Genomic DNA, 19,509 nt, shown 5'->3' with positions numbered 1-19,509 from the left:
TCACTATGCATCAATTCATACAAAACTTCCCAGCTTTTTCTGAAACCATCCTGTTCATTATTTCTTATAGCATAATAGTATTTAATCATAATAATATACTACAACTTGTTCAGTCATTCCCCAGTGGATGACAAGACTCTTGAAAACTAATCACTAGAGAAATGACATCTATGCCAATAGAGGGAAAACCCACTGGACAAAATCAAAGATTAAAGTATTGAAGAAAGATGAGAAACAGCACTTTTATGGCAAAGAAAACTAGACTTTGGAGGGAGATCTGCATTTGAGTTTCACTGAACTTCTCTGAATTTCAATTTCTTTATCTCCAAAATAGGAGTGATCAAGTCAGTCAACAAAGCATTCAACAGTTTTGAAGAGCTTACTTTGTGCAATCTTAGTGCTAAGTTTTAGGAATGCAAACACAAGCAAAAAAGAGCAGCAGTACCTGCCCTCAAGCAGCTTACATTTCAAAGGAAAAGAAAAACAACCAGATAAACAAAGTTGAAAATAAGGGGAGGAGAAAGTACCTGGGTGGAAGCATGATAAAGAAAGGAATCCAAAGAATCAGAAGAGAGACAGCAGAGAATGGAGGAATGAACATAACCCACACAGTTTTTCCTTAAAGTGTAGATTCCCAGAGCAACTGACCAATTAATCAATAAATATTTATTAAACATTTATTAAGCTTTATAAATACAAAAAGAGGCAAAAGCCAATCCCTGACCTCAAGGTCTAATGGAATCCAATCAGAGGAAAGGACCACTGGGGAGGAAGGTTCTTCCCGAGTGAGAATGCTTCTCTATCAAGATGGAAAAAGAAATCCAGAGAGTCAAGAACAATGGAGGAAATTACTTTCACTACTGCTCCCTTCACTAGGGGTAGCATGATATAAATAGTTGACCTTGGAGTCAGGAAGACCTAGATTTACATCTTCTTCTCTTTTGCTTCTTTTTCCTACTCCTGCTCCTCCTCCTCTCTTTCTTTCTTTCTTTCTTTCTTTCTTTCTTTCTTTCTTTCTTTCTTTCTCGCCTTCTCCTTCTTCTTCATCTCCTCCTTCTCCTCCCCTTTCTCCTCTTCCTCTTCCTTCTCTTTCTCCTTCTCCTCCCTCCTCCCTCTTCCACTTTCTCCTTTATTCTCCTCCTCCTTCTTCTTATCCTCCACTTTCTCCTTCTTCTCCTATTTCTCCTTCTTTCTTTCTCTTCTTCCTCCTCCTCCTTTTCCCCCTCCTCCTTCTCTTCTTCCTCGATCTTCCTCTACCTCCTCCTCCTTCTCTTTCTCCTTCTCCCTCTCCTTTTTCTCCTCCTCCTCCTCCTCCTGCTCCTTCCCCCAGAATCTATTCCGCATTATTGTGGTGAAGAAAAGCATTTTCTAAAGCTCCATAGAAATGTATGCTATTATAACTTCTATTATTTTCTTTTTCCTGGGTGGTCATTGTAAACCTTCTGGTAACAAGCGTTTCTATGCTTAGATAACCCGGTCTTTAAAGAAGTCATCCTTTTTTCTTGATTTTTTTTTCATGGGTTTTTGCTTTTCTATCATAGTTCAAATTGGATAGGGCCATTGGAAAACAGAGATCTAGAGGCAGAAAACCTGGCTCTGAATTCCAGTTTGCTGATAAAAATGGATGTAAATTTGGATAAGTCACTTCTCTGGTATGACCCTCAGTTTCTCCATCTGTTAAATGGAGCAGTTGAACTCAGAAATCTCTTAAGATTTTTTTCAGTCTTTATTTGGTGTCAGTTCTTACCCCAGGAACTATGAATTAAAAAAAAATTAATAAATATATTTCAACAGAATTGATTTCTTTTGCAAACATTTTTTATTTTGTGCATTCATAAAATCAGTGACAAGGGGCCACAGTTTTCACCAGACTATTGGCCAGGGCTTCATGACATAAAGCAAGTTAAGAGGCCCTGCCTGTGGGATCATATGATTCGGATGCTGCTGTCTTCCTGATAGCTGGCAGTGAAGTTTCCAAAGGAGGATAAGAGGCTGGAGACTGTACACATTCCCTCTGACTTATCTGGGATCTGCACCAATGAAATAAACTGTCCTCTCCTTCCCCACCCTCCACATTCACACACACACACACACACACACACACACACACACACACACACACACACACACACACACACATTTCCCTTCCAGACCTGAGAGGTACAAGCTGCAGTTTCACTCTTGTGGTTTATAAGGTCAGCACTGCCCCAGAATGGAATGACTGCCTTATGGGGTGTTTGTTTGAATAGTGATTAATCTGTACAAGAAAACGATTTTATGATTGTTCTTTTGCCAGATTCCTTTCTTTTAAAGGCTCCTGTTTTACTACAGAGAAAACATGGTATAACTGTTATTAACCCCATTGACCACCTTAACAGACAGGCAGGAAAGATATCAAGAGAAACCACACCCACAACCCCCATTCTTCTTTGGTAGACACTTTGGATTTGAAGGCTAATGGGAAAGGTCCAGCTCCAAGCAGTCTGTTTAAAATCATCTGACCTTAGTTTTTTGACCTGGGAAGAGGAATTGGAGTTCCTCTACACCCTGCGGTTTTAGCTTGGCTTCTGCTGGCCAGATTTCTACTTGGATTATGAATTGCAACCTACTGATCCACAAGTGAATTCTAGATGATGGGGGATCAGTGGCTGCTCTCTGAGCACTCATTTCAATTCAACAGTCATTTGTCACACTCCTACAGTGAACAAGGCTATAAAGACCAAAATGAAGTAGTGCCTTCCCTCAAGAAGCCTACCATCTATTGTGCAACCAAGTATATGATATATACACAGTTAATGATAATTTAAGATGGAGAGGAATGGATAGCATCACCAATGCACATTGACAGCAACACTTAGGAAAATTTGAGGAGGAAAAGCACTAAGCAACTTGGGGAAAACTTCACAGAAGTGCTGTCCCTTTAGCTAGGCCTTAAAGGAAAGTAAGAATCCTGAAAAGTACCTTTTAGAAAAGAGTACATTCCAAATATGGCAGATTCTCAACTCAAATGGCAAAGAAACAATAGATAGCACTTCAAATTCAAGGCTGCATGAAGCAGAGTTGTATGAAATAAAGCTGAAAAGTTCTTTTCCTTATAGATTTAGCGGTGGAGTGCAGAAACATTAAGTGATTAATAAGTGTCTGAGATAGGACTAGAAGCCAGATATTCCTAATTCCAAGTTTAATCCTCTAGCCATTACTCTGTTCTTCTGTAATAATTATATAATGATAACAATAATGATATATTATAATGTTAATTAATAACAATAACAGCTAACAATTATAGAGTACCTGATATGTGTCAGAAACTGCTAAATGCTTTATAAATATTATCTTGTGACATATAAAAGGTTTGAAAGTCATAATTTCTGGGTAATTAAACATTTTATTAATAAAAAGGAATGGTCATTTGTTGTATCTCTCAGACCAAAGACATACATGATAGTGGGCTCAAGATTTATATGCCTTTGGAAAAGTGGATGTGCCAGAGGATGATGATCAATTCTGATTGGTTAATAATTAAATGAGAGGTGGACTTTCCAAGGAGAAGTGGACTCCATTTGATCAATCTAAAAAATTTAGACAAAGGATCTACCTCCACCCAATTTTGCTTAAATGGCATATGATGGGTGAGATTAGCTTAGATTAGCTTCTTTGTGACTGACTACATTGAAGAGAAAGTTAGTTCAACCTTTAGAGATTGAGCTTTGAAATAAGAAAATTTTTTAAAAACCTCCCCAAATCATTGATTACTAATAAGCATTTCTCTCCATCTTATTTGAAGCTCACAATAACCCTAGGAGGTAGGCACTATGATTTATACCCCATTTTACACAAGAGGACATGAGGGCAAATGGAGGTTACTTAGCTTGTTCCGGTTTGCACTACTAGAACAGAGTTGGACCTTTCCTGTTAGCCTTCAAGTCCAAAGGCCTCTCCCAGCCCAATAACTGAGGTATTTGAACTCAGATCTTACTGACTCCCAGTCTTGAACTCTTTTCACAATGTGACTGATTCTCCTTCATTCTTGAAAAAAGAATTTATTATGAGGATAAAATCTTGATTTGTGAGTGAATTAGATTTAAGAGAGACCAAACTGTACTTAATCATCAGCCTGCTCCAGAGTCAAAGGAGTCAGTGGCAAGACAAAAGTCAAAGCAACTGATGGCATAGAATGCAGGGGGTGATGTTGTAAGAAATATGGATAATTTGCATAATCTAACCCACCTGCCTCAGAGGAAAATGGAAAACAAGTGGTTATGATCCTGCAAACTCCTAAATTTCTTAGAAGTAAGAGGAGGGTGGAGTCAAGTAGAAGATTCCCCTTCAACAGCAAATAGAGACAAAATTAAGGGGGGGGGGGGGGAGAGAGAGAGAGAGAGAGAGAGAGAGAGAGAGAGAGAGAGAGAGAGAGAGAGAGAGAGAAACAGACAGACAGACTGAGACAGAGACAGACTGAGATAGACTGAGACAGAGAGAGAGAGAGAGACAGAGGGACTGAGAGACAGAGATAGACACAGAGATACAGAGAGAGAGAGAGAGAGAGAAGAGGGAGAGTCAGATCTGAATGTCCTAGGCTCTGACTCTCCCTCTTCTTTTACTCTCTCTTTCATCCCCCCCCCCCCCCTTAATTTAGGGGCAATGGTTAGGGGCAATGAACCAGAAAAGAGGGAGGTCCTTAAAATGTGCCCTGCCAAAAAAAGTGAAAATACATTTTGTATTTTTTTAGACAGCATCTGTTCAGTAAATTAAAGAATCATGGAATCTTAGTTTTTCTCATCCATCCTTTCTCTGGTGTAATTCTTGACAAAGAGTCATCCAATTGCTACTTAAATAGCTTGTTGGTTGGTGATTTTTTAAACTATATTTCTCACCAACTCTTGACTAGATGATATATGTCAAATTAGAAAGGACTTAAAAAAATTCTTAACCTAGGGTTATGAGGTCTGTGAATTATATCCCAAATTTGGTTTTAGATTATTTTGATAGTTGAATTTCAAAATATATCGTTTTCTGTTTAAGTCTATGAATTTTATTTTGTGTTCTTCCCAACATTATTTTAAGAAGGAGTCCATAGACTTCAGCATCTGACCAAGGGGTCCAGGGCATAAAAAAAAAAATTAAAATCTTGGTCCAACCCTTCATTAGGCAGTGGAAAAGATGAAGTAGGGAAAGTGTTGAATAGGATATCAGGGTGGCCTGGATTTGAATCTATTCTCATACAGATTGATGATCCTGGATAAATGATCCTTTGTGATCCTGGATAAATCACTTCACTCTGAGCCTCAATTTCAACTTGTAAATAGGAGGGAAATATAGTATCTATCTCACTGAGCTATTGTGAGGTTTAAATGAGATGAGGTATATTAAAGAATTTGCAAACTTGAATGCTGAAGTCAATTAACATTCAATAAACAGTGTGTGTGTGTGTGTGTGTGTGTGTGTGTGTGTGTGTGTGTGTGTGTGCGCGCGTGCGCTAAGCTCTGGGAACACAAATAAAGAAAAATAAAAAATAGTCCCTGCCCTCAAGGAGCTCACAGTCTAAATGTAAACTTTATTACTAAGAAGAAAGTGAGGATCAAAGAGATAAAATGACTTGTCCTAAAGGTCCCAAAATTACCTAAAGAACTCGAGGCAGAACCAAGGCTTCTGATTGCAGAGGGAGTTCTGAAATAGGGTAAGAACTGGATTTGGAGGCAACCACTACTTCCCACCTAACTGACCTTGGACCAGTCACTCCTCTCTTGGTCTGTTTCCTCTTCTGATGTCTCTGCTGTTGTTGTTTGTTATTGCTGATTTGGACCCATTTGGGGTTTACTCGGCAAAGATACCGAAGTGGTTTGCCATTTCCTTCTTCAACTCATTTACAGATGAAACTGAGCCAAACAGGGTTAAGTGACTTGCTCAGGGTCACACATCTAGGAAGTCTGAGGCTGGATTTGAACTCAATTTCTCCTGACTCTAGGGTTGGTATCCCGTCCACTATACCACTCACTGCCCAACTATGTTTTACCCAAGGAATAGTTCCACTATGATGTGAGTTTTCAAGTAGTTTAATGAGAAGGAATCACAGAAGGAAGTTTGATAGCCAGATGGCATTCATTTCAGACGCAAAGAAGAGGTACTTCAACCCACACCAGGCTGTCCTTAGTCTTTGGGTCTCCTTTCCGAATCTCAGTTTCCCCCTTCTAGTCTTTTACATTAATAGTTAAATTAGATCCCAGATGACATTAATGTTAAACTATTTCTTTTGTGGATAGACTAATAGTTTCTCTCAAGATAAAGTTAATTCTTTTTTAAAAATTCCCAAATGCATTTAAATTTGGTGTTTCAGATGTTTTAAAAATCTATTTTAATGGTTGCCTCTCCCAGCCAAATAATCACAGCCCACCCTGTCTGATTCCCAGCATTTCATTTCTCGGCTTTCTTCCACATTAAAAATATTTATTCCCCCTCCCCCCCCCCTTCTGCTAACAGCTGCATATACTTACGTGAATTTTGAATTTTGTTTGGGAATGCTTTTCTGTAGCTTCTCCATCTTCATTCCGACTGGGGAGAATTGGGGTGCCCGAAGCAGGTGAGGTAAGATAAAAGTATGCTGATTGAATGAATAAAATCACAAGAATGAGTTCTTGCCTACCTTTAACTCAAAGTATGAGATAATGTTAAATGAACTGAATCTGGAGCCAGAGAGACCTGGATCCTCAGTCTGGCTCCAATTCATGCTAAGCTCTGTGGGCATATCATTTGACCATTTTTGAGCCCCAATTTCCTTATCTGTAAAATGGAGCTAATGATACTTGTGCTAAAGCTTGTCCATTATTAGTGGTATAGCTGAATCCCCCAAAGTGGTCACATTATTCGAATTCGCATTGCATAATTCCATTGGGTTGGAACAAATGGCCATATTTTATATAATCATAACTTTGAGTACTCTGAATTTGAATACATGTGATTACTTCAAGGGATTCCTTAGTCATCATTTGCTCTAATCAAGACCTGGTTGTTCTTGCTTTTATAGACTTGTGGTGAGGTAAACACTAGAACGTATTATTATTAAGTAGTCTTACTATTCCTTTTTTTCAAGGAATGTTCTAATTTAGATTCATGAAAGCAAGTCAGGAAGAAGAAATCCTTCAGCCCCCACCAGACTAGCCTTGGTCTGCAGGTCTCCTGCCCAAGCATTTATTTCTGTTTTCTTTTAAGAAGTGGACTTAGGTCTCTCCCACATACACTTCCGCATTCAGTTGGATTTTTTTCTATAAAGTAGTTGTTTCCATTTAGTGGACTGTGAACCCCTAAGGTTCACTAAAAATTCTTTAATGTTGCCTTAAGGAAGAATTAATGTAAAGGTATTATGAAGGCTGTTTTAAGTTACCCTTGGGGCTCACAAAAATATATTTTTATTGTTCTTAAAGGGGATTCATGAGACATAAAATATTAGGGAAACTGTAAAGGAAAAATCCTGCCCACCAATCCTAAATCTTATACTTAAATCATTTGATGAGATTTAAAATATTGGTAATATTATAATTAAATCAATGCCTAGCAGTAGTAGGTACTTAATAAATGTGATTTAATTGATTGGTTTTTGGACAGTCCTTTCTCCACCTTCATTGCATAATGCCTTTTCTTATCATCTCAAGCATTGAATTGACTGGAAGAAAATGATGTTTGGATGTATATCTATAAAAGGATTCATTTAACCTCACTGCAAATCTGAGTCCAAATCTTGACTTGACCCCTTACTAATCACATCCATTCAGAACAATTTGTTTCAAAGGTCACAAAGATGGCAAAAGCAGGCGTTGTGGAACATTAAGAGCTTTAAGAATATTAAGAACATTAAGATGACCCTCAGGTCATCCACTGAATCCCAGGCTATCACCCGTTGTCCTGAGTTTTGTCTTGCTGCTGGACTTTGATGACTTAGGAAGAGAGGTGTACACTTCTATATCACTTAAATCTAATTCACATACAAGTCATCTCCTCCTGATGCAGTTGGTTCTCTTTGAAAACAAAGGAGGAACAATATTTATCCACCAAATGGTGGTAGTGAAGAAGGAGCTTTAAAAAATGAGTTGTTATATTTGTTGAGAATGTAACCCATGGGATCACATGTTTATGGTATATCTATATATTGATATATACAATATAAATATAAGTATTTATGTATACACATATAAAACATATGCTTATTATATACATGATACATAATACAATGCTTATTAGATACATGATGCATAATAAGATACTCTAAGGCACACAGAGACCTGGCCCTTTCCTTCAGGTCAGTATTATTGGGGTCCCAGCTTTAGAGTTGGGAGATAACTCAGAGAACACCTGACTGGTCAAACTCCCTTACTTTACAAAGAAGGAAACTGAGGCTCAGAGAGAATTGATTTTTCCAAAGTCAACTCAATTACAAATAGCTAGGTTGGAATCTGAACCCAGATCCTATTAACTCCAAATTCCAGATTTTTTCCATCATAAATAGGTCTTTGAAAGGTTAGCCTTAGGAATCTAATTCAGAGACTCGAGGGTCTAGAGCCTTTCATGACCTTAGATATCATCTATTCTGACTCTTCATTTTGCACATAAAGGAACTAAAGTTCAAGGTGGGATGCAATTTGCTCAAGGTCCTAGGTCTTCAGCAAGAGAGCCACCATCATCACCACCAACATCTTATTGTGGATTGTTGTTATTTGGTCTAGACTGGGGATAGCACTGGTCTGGGCAACTATCCATATTGAGGGACTTATACTCTCTGTCCTCTAATGTCCCTTCCAGCTGTAAATCCCTTTGATCCTAAAAATTCCTGTAAATCTCTCATTGCAAACTCATTGTCTCTGAGCCTCTCCAGGAGTCTGTATGCATCCAAGGGTAAAAAAAAAGAGAGAGAGTCAAAATGAAAACAGGAGTGAAGAGATCTGGGATGCAGCCTCAGGAGGTTGTTAGAATCTCCTTCCAGAAAGATTTGGCACCATTGCTTCCTTGTCCGGCCAATCGCGGTACAGGTTGGGCCTACGTTAGCTTAGAAAGTCAGCACATCTCTGAGGTAATGACTCATCAACCACCTGAATGAATTTCTCGGACCGACATTGTCTCATATGAACTTTGATGGACTGAATTATCTGCATATCACACTGTTAATAACAGCTGCAGTATCCTGAACTCAGTCTCTGTGGCATAGTTCAACTCTATCAGACCTTGGAAGAAAATGAGGTGAAATACCCAAAGCACCAAATAAATTCATTCTTTCCCCTTTTGTTTATATTGGGGCTTTTTCTGAAGAAATCTGCTCTTGAAACTTGTATAAATAGGTTGCTCTGAATGAAACTGCCTTTGACAGTGTCTTTAAGGAGGACCAAGGTTTGAAGCCTACCTCTGCCTCTTGACCTTGGGTGTAGAGGACCTGAATTTAAACCTTGTCTCTGCCATTGACTACATTTATGACCATAGAGGAGAGTTCCATTATGGTTTGTCCTTTGTTTTTTGAAGATAACCAATGGTGTCTTGGCTTGCTCATGAATTGGATTTAAGTGAGGCAGAGTTGCCTCAGTCTCTCTCTTCTGGAGTCACAGAAGTCCAGTGGTAGGACAAAAGTCAGAACAACTGATGATGATCCGAGATGCAGTGGATGACCTTTGTGTCTTTGAATGTCTGTCCAAGCTCTAAGCACTCCACAAAACCTGTTTCAACACCTTCATAGCCCTTGGAACAAATTGTTCTTCTGTTCCAGTGGAGCAATTCTTCCCATGTTTGGGGAAGACTTCCCTCTGATTCACTGACAGGTTTGAGGTCTGTCAGCTAACTTCAACCTGGTTTAGCCCATCTGCTAAGATGGTTTTTACCAGCCTGTGGCCACTGTACATGCTACAGTTTCTTGGAGCCATGGGTGAGAGGTGGGTAACAGGTAGATCGAAAAATAGATGCTATTAGTCCTCCCTGAACACTATCCACCCCAAATGGTACATTAAAAGTCAGAGGACCTAGGGTCAGATCTCACCTCATTGATAATTTGTGTGACCTTAGGCAAGTCACTTAGCCTCAGTTTTCCTCATCAGTAAAACTCTCCATCTTTGATCCTATAGATCATTATTGTGAAATTTTCATATTCTTGTTTGGAAAAGGAGGAAATCTAGATTCTTTGCTTTGTGGCAAATGAACCAGAATGTCCCTGTCCCTTGTTAGATAGTGGACCTGCTTGACTTTTCCTAAATCCCCACCATTCCTCTCTCAATCCTGGCACCCAAGACCCCGGACTATGCTTCCTCTGCTCTGGCTTTCTGAACCATAAACATGATTGATCAGGATGGTCTACAGGCTACTGAGTTATTTATGGATCTGCTGGGATCCTGCTGCTGCCAGCCCAAGGCACCCCGCCAGCAGGGCAGAGGGCCAGCCCGTGCAGTCAGGAGTCTCTGTAGCACAGTCTAGCAAACTCAGGGTAGGATGTGTGTGAGCTGAGTCGAGACCTTTAAAAATGCTTAACAGGCCCATCAAATGCACGTCATCTTTGAAAGCATCTGGCAATTCCTATGAAAGGCCAGGGAAAAGCTAGCAGAGGAATCTTCTCTTTGTTAAAGGGGGCTTATCAATGAGTGACAGGTCCAACTTTGACCGGTCCTCTAGAATCAGAGGAAATCACAGAATCTCGCTGCTGGAAGGGACCTCAGAGGCCATCACGGATCCCCTCTCCATCATTCTAGAAAGGCTTCTGTTTTAGGGTGGGGGCAACCATTCTCCTCATGTATGGCTCTTATGGTGAGGAAGTGTCTCCTAACAGCAAGTCACAATCAGATTCTGAAACTGGCATTCACTGGACCCAGGACTGCCTAATCCATCTTTCATATGGCAGCTCCTCACAGAGTGCAGACAGACATCAAATCCTCTGCTCCCCTCCCCCCTCCCCCAGTCTTTCCTTCCCCTGAGCAAAGAATTAGAGGCCCTTTCTCAGTCTCTGGAAGCTCTGTAGTTTATCAATAATGATAATAATAAAAAACTTTATATAAGGCTTTAAGATTGTAAAATACTTCAGAAATACCACATTTTACTCTTACAAAAACTCTGGTGGGTAGGAGTTTTGATCACCCCCATTTTCAGATGAGGAAACGGAGGCAGACTTGCCCAGAGTCCCACAACCAGTTAGTGTATGAGACTGGATTTGAACTCAGATCTTCCCTGATGTAACTCTTGGTCCAGTGCCCTATCCACTGTGTTGCCAAATGAGGAGATTAAATGAAATGTTCTTGAAGGTTCTTCCAACTCTAATATTCCACAGCCCTGTGCTTAGTCTAGGAAAAGGGAGTTGGTTATAAAATACATCTGGAGCTGTACTGTCCACTTTATGGGTCAACTCTACTCTTCAGGAAAGTTTTTTCTGGACCAAGTTTTCTAAGTTTAATTAGATTCACCAAGTACATATTAAGGGTCATGCTAGGTGCTAGGGAGACATAGACCAAAAAAAGTCCCGATGGCCCTCAAAGACTCCTTTTTTATAAATAGAATGGAATTGTTCTAAATCAATAGCCAACAATCATTTATTAAACCTTTAGTATAAAGCAGGCCCTGGGCTAATCAATGGGAATGCATAAAAAAGCAAAAACCCAGTGCCTGCCCTCAAGAGGATTGCATCCTAATGAGTCACTCTGAGGTCACTGTGGAGCATGTTGCCATTTTGTGTTCCAATTGCTGATGTCAATAGGCATCCCTTGATTCAGCAACAAATTCAGAATTTGAAGGATGACCCCAGCTTTGGCAGACTTGTAAGATGAACAGTAGCCCAAATATAAACTCTGAATTGGACTGGAAATACTTTAGTTTTATTTTTCAGAAACTAAAAAAGATGAACTTTATACAACATCTCTGAACTAGAGGTCACAAAGGCAAGGTCAAGGGTATAAAAGTAACTAATCTTCCCAGTTGAGCACTTTTAAGAAGAGATTAGCATTCATGCATAGCTTTAATATTTGCAGAACACTTAGCCTATTTTATCTCATTTTATCCTTACAGCAGCCTTAGGAGGTATATCTTATTATTATCCTCATTTTTATAGATTAAGAAACTGAGGCAAACAAGGTTAAGTGACTTGTTCAAAGTGACACATCTAATGAGTTTCTGAGGCAGAATTTGAACTCAGGTTTTCATGATTTCAAGATCAATATTCTACCCACTGGGTCATCAAAAAAAAAAAACTAGAGAGAAGGGAAAAGCAAAGGGGGAAAGGAAGGAGTAGGGAGGTTAGGGCAATGAAAACCACTTTCTCTATGGTAGCTATGACTTTCTTATGTAATATTGTACACTATGTATGTTGGTATCTTAGCTCCATACTGAACTACAAGTTTCATGAGGGCAGGTTTTGCAGTTCTCCCCTCCCAATCCCAAATTTTATATTTCCCCTAGCTTCAGCACCTAAATATAACACTTGCACACAGTAGGTATTTAATAATTACAATAAAGAAGAAAGGCACTAGCTCTTGAAAATGAAATGGCTAAATGCCAGAGCATTCTTAATATATTCCAGGGACAGAAGTTGCTTTTTTTTTCCCAGAGCTTAAAGAATTGCCAACTGACTTTGTGCCAGACGTAGCTGCCTGCCATCAGCATAAAAACAAACAGTCTCCTGGTGCTGCATTAATGAGTCACCCTTGTATCAACACATATACAAGCCAAGGATATTATTTCTTGGGAGGGAAATCACTGGGAGGAAGACTGTTCTCCTTTGACAATTCCACCTCATCTTTAGATTTAGCCCCCAGGGGCTCCATCTCATCTTTCCATCCCCAAGAGATTATGGGGATCAGCTTGTTGGGGGAAGCCAGGAAGAAGCCAGATGCTTCTGGGAGGAAGGGGAAAAAGGAGAAAAACAAAGCATAAACCTCGATAGAAGAGTGGCCACTTTCTCCATTAGAGTGAGGCTTCTTAACCTTTTGTGGTTCCTAGACCCCATCTGGTAAAGCCTGTGGACCCCTGCTCAGAATCATGGTTTAAAAGTCATAAGATTAAATATACTTGATAAAGATTAGTTAAAATAAAGAAGCATTTTTTCCGAATTCACAAAGTCCTAAATCTACCCATCTGTCAAACTCAGGTTAAAACTCCTACACTGAAAAGTCCCCCAGAGGACGCTTCAGGAAGAAACTTCAGACAGAAGAGAAGCAAGACTCAATGACTCAATTCATGTTGCCACCATCTGCTTTGCGTGTTTTGTCTTTAGTATTGATGGATGACATTTACCTGGCCTTTAGGCGGGGTTAGTGTCTAGAGTCTGCCTTGGAAAATCTGACCTTGGATTCAGGAAGACCTGGGTTCCAGTTTTGCCTCTGCCACATACTGGCTCTATGACCCTGGGAGAATCATTTAAACTCCTTGGGGACCCTTTCAGCACCCTAAGACATTTTGGGACAGTTGCAAATCTGCAGTGGTCAGTGATGCTTTACTAGTAAGGTACCTGCATTGATGAAATCTCAAGTCTACAAATAATAAATAATAATATTTAATAAATGCTTATTGATGACTTATAAGTTATCAATATTTATGTTTATATATGTTTATATATATATATATATATATATATATATATATACGTGTTATTTCATTTGATCTTTGCAATGACCTAGGAAAGTAGGTGATACTATCTCCATTTTACAGTGGAGGAAACTGAGATAGAGGTGAAATGACTTGCCCAGAGTCATACAGAGAATTAGGGTCTGAGCAAATTTAAACTCAAATCTTTCTGACTCCAGCTCTATCACTCTATCCACTGAGCCACCTAAGTGGCTGCTCTCAATCTAGGTACTATGACTTGGTCAGAGCTTCAAAGCTAGTTAGTTATAAACTAGGTATAGACTAGCTTTTTAGCCTGCTAAACTAAGTTATGTAGTGGAGAGAATCCTGGGTTTGAATCCCAGTTCAGTTATTCACTTATCATGTAACTTTGGAGCAGTTCCCCATCCCTATCTCTAAAATCAAAGTATGAGATTAGATTTTATATATATCATCAAGTTAGCAACTCAATAGTCTAAATTATATCCTAAGGGTTCTTTCCCTCAGCTCTGACATTCTGTGTTCTAAGGCAAAGATTCTTAACCTTTTTTTTTATGTCCCTGAGCTTTGTGAAGTCTCTGGATAACTTCTCAGAATGTTTTTAAAATGCATAAAATAAAATCCATACCATTACAAAGGAGACCAAAAGTTAGTGAAAACAAAGGTATAATTTTTCCATTCATTTTAATGTATTCTATGAAATTGATCCTCAGACCTCTTTGGGGTTCACAGATCCAACTCTTATTCTAGGGTAGTATTCATCTCTGAGATTCTCTATTCTAAGGTCTCTTCCTTTTGCCATAACATTCTTTGTTCTATATTAAAATATTTAGACAGTTCAGTGGAAAGAATACTGGAATTGGAGTTGGAAAGACTGAGTTCAAATCCTACATCATATACCTACTAGATGTGTGACCTTGGGCAAGTCACTTAATCTCTGCCTCAATTTCTTCAATTGTAAAATATAGTTAGTTCATAATAATAGTTAATAATTAACATTAATATCATACTCTGTATAGACATTGTAACTTTACAATTACTATGCCATTGGATTTTCACAATAACTCTGGGAAACAGGTACTATTTTTTCTTCATTTTATGGATAATAGTGCCTACCTCCCATGGTTGTTGCAAGGATCAAATAAAATAAAATTTGCAAAGTGATTAGCATAATGTCTGGTACATAGCTATCAATAGTAGAAGTAGTGGTGGTAGTGGTGATGGTAGTAATAGTAATAATGGTAGCAGTGGTGGTGGTAGTAGTAATAGTAGTAGTAAGTAGTAGCAGTAGTAGTAGTAGTAGCAGCAACAGTAGTAGTAGTAATAGTAGTAATAATGGTTGTGGTCGCGATGATAATAGTAATAGCAGTAGTAGGAGTGGTGGTAGTAAAGGTTGTGGTGGTTGTGGTTCTGGTAGTAGTAGTAGTAGTAATAGTAGTAGTAGTAGTAGTAGTAGTAGTAGTAGTAGTAGCAGTAGTAGTAATGGTGATAGTGGTAGTAATGGTGGAGGTGGTGCTGGTGGTAGGAGTAAGAGTAGGAATAGAAGTAGTGGTATATTCTCTGATCCATCTAAAGATCCCATTGTCCTGTGGAAACCTCTAGTCCTCCTTCCCTGCAGGGAAAGCTCCTTTAAGCAGAAGAGGCTAAGTGTCATCTAGAAATTTTCATTCAAAGAGGAGAGAAGGAATCTTCTAGGCTGATACAAGGTGAGAATGGAAGAACAAAGCATCTGTGCTTATTTCCTGTCTTACTGATTTTTTACATGCTCAGTGAGGTCTGTCTTTCCCTGATCTCCTTCCCAGTGAATGGGGAAACAGCCCCTCATGGAGCAGCCCCCAGGATCCCTCTTGGCTCATCTCTGTTCTCTGATACTGCGTCCAGATGCTCCAGAGGAAGCACCCAGCATAATGCCCCTAATTGTTGAGCAATATACCATTGGGGGAAATTGCTTCCTGATTCCAGCTAGCGCATCTGTGTGCTCTATAGAAAATATCATCTTGATCCAATAATCACTTGGAAAGTGCACTGAGCTTTTACAATTCCAAGAATATGCTCACTGTTCCTCCCCACATCCATTTCACTTGGAAGCTGCCTCCCTCTCCCTGGACACTTTCTCTGACAGTGATGCTTATCAGGTTGGCAGCTGAGAGAGTAATGTCACCAGGAACAGGGTTAGCCAACCCACCATGGGTAGGGTCAAGGAATCCCATTACTCTAGCCTACTGACTAAAATTCCAAGGATGGCAGACCCATGTTATTGCCTTCTCCCACTTCCTCTCCATATGTCCTCCCAAAGCCCCCCCCCCCCCAATACACACATAGTAACACAGGGAAGGTTAAATCACTCAATAAATGTAAAACATGTCAGTTGCCTTACTGGTCAACAAGGCAAAACCCAGATTTTTCATTGGCTCATTCAGTTGGGGGCAAAAAGACCTCACTTTTGCAGATGAAGGTCCATCTGACTCCTTTTTCCCCTGCTTTGGTCCATATTTACAAGGGAAGTATGGTATGAACCTTTAAAGGAATTCTTTTTTTTTTTTAGGTTTTTTTGCAAGGCAAATGGGGTTAAGTGGCTTGCCCAAGGTCACACAGCTAGGTAATTATTAAGTGTCTGAGGCTGGATTTGAACTCAGGTCCTCCTGACTCCAGGGCTGGTGCTCTATCCACTGTGCCACCTAGCCACCCCTAAAGGAATTCTAAAAACATATCTTAAAGTGCTTTCATCTCAGTGGTATGGGATGGAGTTGAATGGAAAGGTATTTATTAAGTGCTTTCCATGAGCCAAGCTTATAGCATTAAACCCTGAGAATACAAGCAGAAAAGTAAAATGGTCTGTACTCCCAAGGAGTTCACACTCTAATCAGGAGAGAAAATAACCAGGGAAAGGAGCTTGGATACAAAGTCAGAAGACCAGGATTCAAATCCCAGTTCCAATACTCCCTGCCAATGTGACTGTGGTCACTTCCATTATATTGTGAGCTATTCTAGGGCAAGGATTGTCTTTTGCCTCTTTGCCACAGGTATCTGGAGCCTGCTACATGGAGGGGCTTAATACATGTTTTTTGATTGACTTCATTTTTCTGAATTTTGGTTTTCTCACCTGTAAATTAAGGGGGGGGGGGTAGACTTACAAGATTATCTTTCAGGATCCTTTCCAACTCTAAATTTTGTTTCTATGAAATTGTGTGACTATTTGACCTGACCTATGGCTCCCTATAATCTCTTGGTCCTATCTCTGCCATGTGAACCTATGCCAACAAGATTGTCTATACTTCTTTGTGACATTATGTCTCCAAAATTTTGAAAAGAGCAATCTTGTTGTCTCTTGTTCTCTTGAATGAACACCCTTGGTTTCTTCAGCAAAACCTTCCATGACTTGGTTTGGCATCGCCTTGGCATCAGTGTCTCTTGTAACAGGAAAGAATCAAATACGGCCAACAAAATGGATGTAGACTAGCGACCAATACTTAGTACAGTGGGAGAATCAGTTCCTCAATTCATCACTCTAATCTTGCCTAAATGTCAATTCATTGGAAAAAATGAAATCTCCAAATTGAAGATACTTCAAAGGGCCTTCAAGGAGTCCAGTCTGTAGCTGAATTGATTCAGTGACTTCTCTGATAAGTGGTCATCTATTCCCATTTGAAGAGAAAGTTTAATGATTGGAAGTTCATTATCTCTTGAGGCAGTCCATTCTACTCTTGGACAGCTTCAGTTATTAAGAATTTTTTCCCCCTTACGTCAAGACAAAGTCTGCCTCTCTTCAGCTCCTACCCATTGTCCCTGGTTCTGTACTCTGGTGCCAAATTAAGTAACTTAATGCCATAATAAGACCAAATTTAATAATTATTTTGAAGTCACAAAATTTTGAAAGTAACTCAAATTCTAGTCCTTATATCAAGTTATACAAAAAATAAATATCTAAAAACTTGAGAAACGTGACAAGGATTATGAGATGAATGTGAAACCAATGGCGGGTGTGGCAATGTTATAAAATATTTAGTGGAGTTTAAAACCGATAATTGGAGTCTCTCTTATATATGAAAGCTCTTTAATTACTTAAAGATTGTCATCATGTCAAGTCAGTCAACAAGTATTTCTGAAGCCTTTATGATGTGCCAGACACTATGTTATGTTTTTCATCCCAATGTACATTTGATTTCCCCATCATGCCCCAGGAACCTCATTGTTCTGAAAGAGAATATGATTCCTAGTACTCATAACCCATCAATATTCTTTGCCCCTGGACCCTTTTGTTTGGAGGGTGGCCTGAAGAACTCCTCTCCAAACTTATATTTAAGGAGGGCACCCCATCCATTCATCTTTTTATTTCTCCATCATGTCCCCTTATGTGGTACGTTTTCCCTTTAACCATTCTACTTCTGAACTTCTTTTTTAATACTGTTTTCCTCATTATATTGTAAGCTCCTTGAATGTCAGGATTGTCTGTCTTCTTCAAATTTGTATTCCCAGAACTTAGTACAGTGCTTAATAGTAGATGGTAAATAGATATTTATTAATTGATTGACTAAGCATTGAGGATTAAAAGAAAGTTAAAAACACTGTGTCTGTCCTCTCATTCTGTGAGAGAAACAACATACACAAAATTGTACCTACAAGATATATCCAGTGTTAATGGAGGGCATGAGTGTGACTGAGTGCTGTGTCTTCTTCAGGTTAAATATCCTCCACTGACTCTTGGTTTTGAGTCCGCTTACCATCATGGTCATCTGGCCTCCTTTGGTCAAACTCCAAAGTTTACCAATGTCCTGCCTAGATGTGGCCTTTAAATTGTATTCTTCAGGTGGGATCTCAACAGAATCACAGACTATCAGGAAACTATTATCCCCCCTCAATCTGGAGATCATGCTTCTATTAATACAACCCAAGATTAAATTCAAATTTTTGGCCACCGTATCACATTGTTGACTCATTGAACTTAGAGTTCAGTAAAACCCTCTGGTCATTTTCATCGGAACTATTGTCTAGCCACATTTCCTCCATCCATTCTGAAATCCAATCAGCCGCAGGGGCCTGAGTTCATCTATTCACTTCTTGGCAGGCTCCCTTCCCATTCAGGTTAGAGGCATCAGCTGAAATATTGTTTCCTGAAGCCAGCCTCCATCTTAAGCAGTGGAAATTACAGGATTCCAACTCACTTAGGCTGCAAGATAGACATAAAGGAAACCTTGCCTCCCCCTTCAATGGGGAATATCCTTCTCCCCATGGTGGAAAGGAGAATAGCAAGGTCTCAGTCATGTCAGAAACTTTCATCCCAAAGAACCACCGACTGCCTTGGTCAGTGTCTGGCCATTTTAACCGTGTCACAAAAAAGGATGAAAGACATTCTCATTAATGAAATCTCAGAGCAGGGAACTGTCTCTTCATATTCCACTACCAAGAAAAGACAGGGAAAAAGACTGCATTCTAGGAAGTGGCAGTGCAAACTTGTAAAGATCTCCATGGGGAGTCTGCTTATAATTTTACCAAACCTTGATACTATGCTGACACTTGTGTACTCCTTTGGCATCGACTTGAGGAGTAAATGTCATTGGGATTTGGGAGGTCTTGACTTAAGTGTGCTGATACCACAGCCACATTTCTACTGTTCTCTTCTTTGCCTTTAAAAGGCAATTTCTGTTGTCCTCCTCCATCCAACCCCCTCCCCGACTTTGCATTTGGATGCCTCATTTTCCGTGATTGTTTCCAGTTTCAACATTGGTGTTTTCCACCATGGGGACATCAATGGTTCAAACTTTCACTGACTGATGTTTTGGGTTTTTTTTTTAACCTCCATTGACCATTGGGTTAATTCTGTGGGAGTGAAAGCAACCATTCCTAAGGGGTCCTCTCCTTATCTCCTGAGTCCACATACGGTTTTATTTAAGGGCCTACTAACTTTCTCCAGGCCAAACCATTGAGACTGGTTTGGGAGCATGACCTACATTTTTCCTCACA

At 39.5% G+C, this 19,509-nt stretch overlaps 1 long non-coding RNA gene across 1 annotated transcript in view; it reads left to right on the top strand.

The window, feature by feature from the left end:
- LOC141498324 (uncharacterized) overlaps nucleotides 1-13,466 on the top strand; it is a 343,106-nt gene extending 329,640 nt beyond the window's left edge. Inside the window, exon 5 of the long non-coding RNA XR_012471611.1 lies at nucleotides 6,530-13,466. This is a non-coding gene — a long non-coding RNA (uncharacterized LOC141498324). The remainder of the gene's footprint in view (nucleotides 1-6,529) is intronic.
- The last annotated feature ends 6,043 nt before the right edge of the window (nucleotides 13,467-19,509 follow it).

The sequence above is a fragment of the Macrotis lagotis genome, chromosome 1, assembly GCF_037893015.1.
Source record: "Macrotis lagotis isolate mMagLag1 chromosome 1, bilby.v1.9.chrom.fasta, whole genome shotgun sequence".
Classification (NCBI taxonomy): domain Eukaryota; kingdom Metazoa; phylum Chordata; class Mammalia; order Peramelemorphia; family Peramelidae; genus Macrotis; species Macrotis lagotis.
This window is presented reverse-complemented; position numbering and strand designations above follow the sequence as displayed.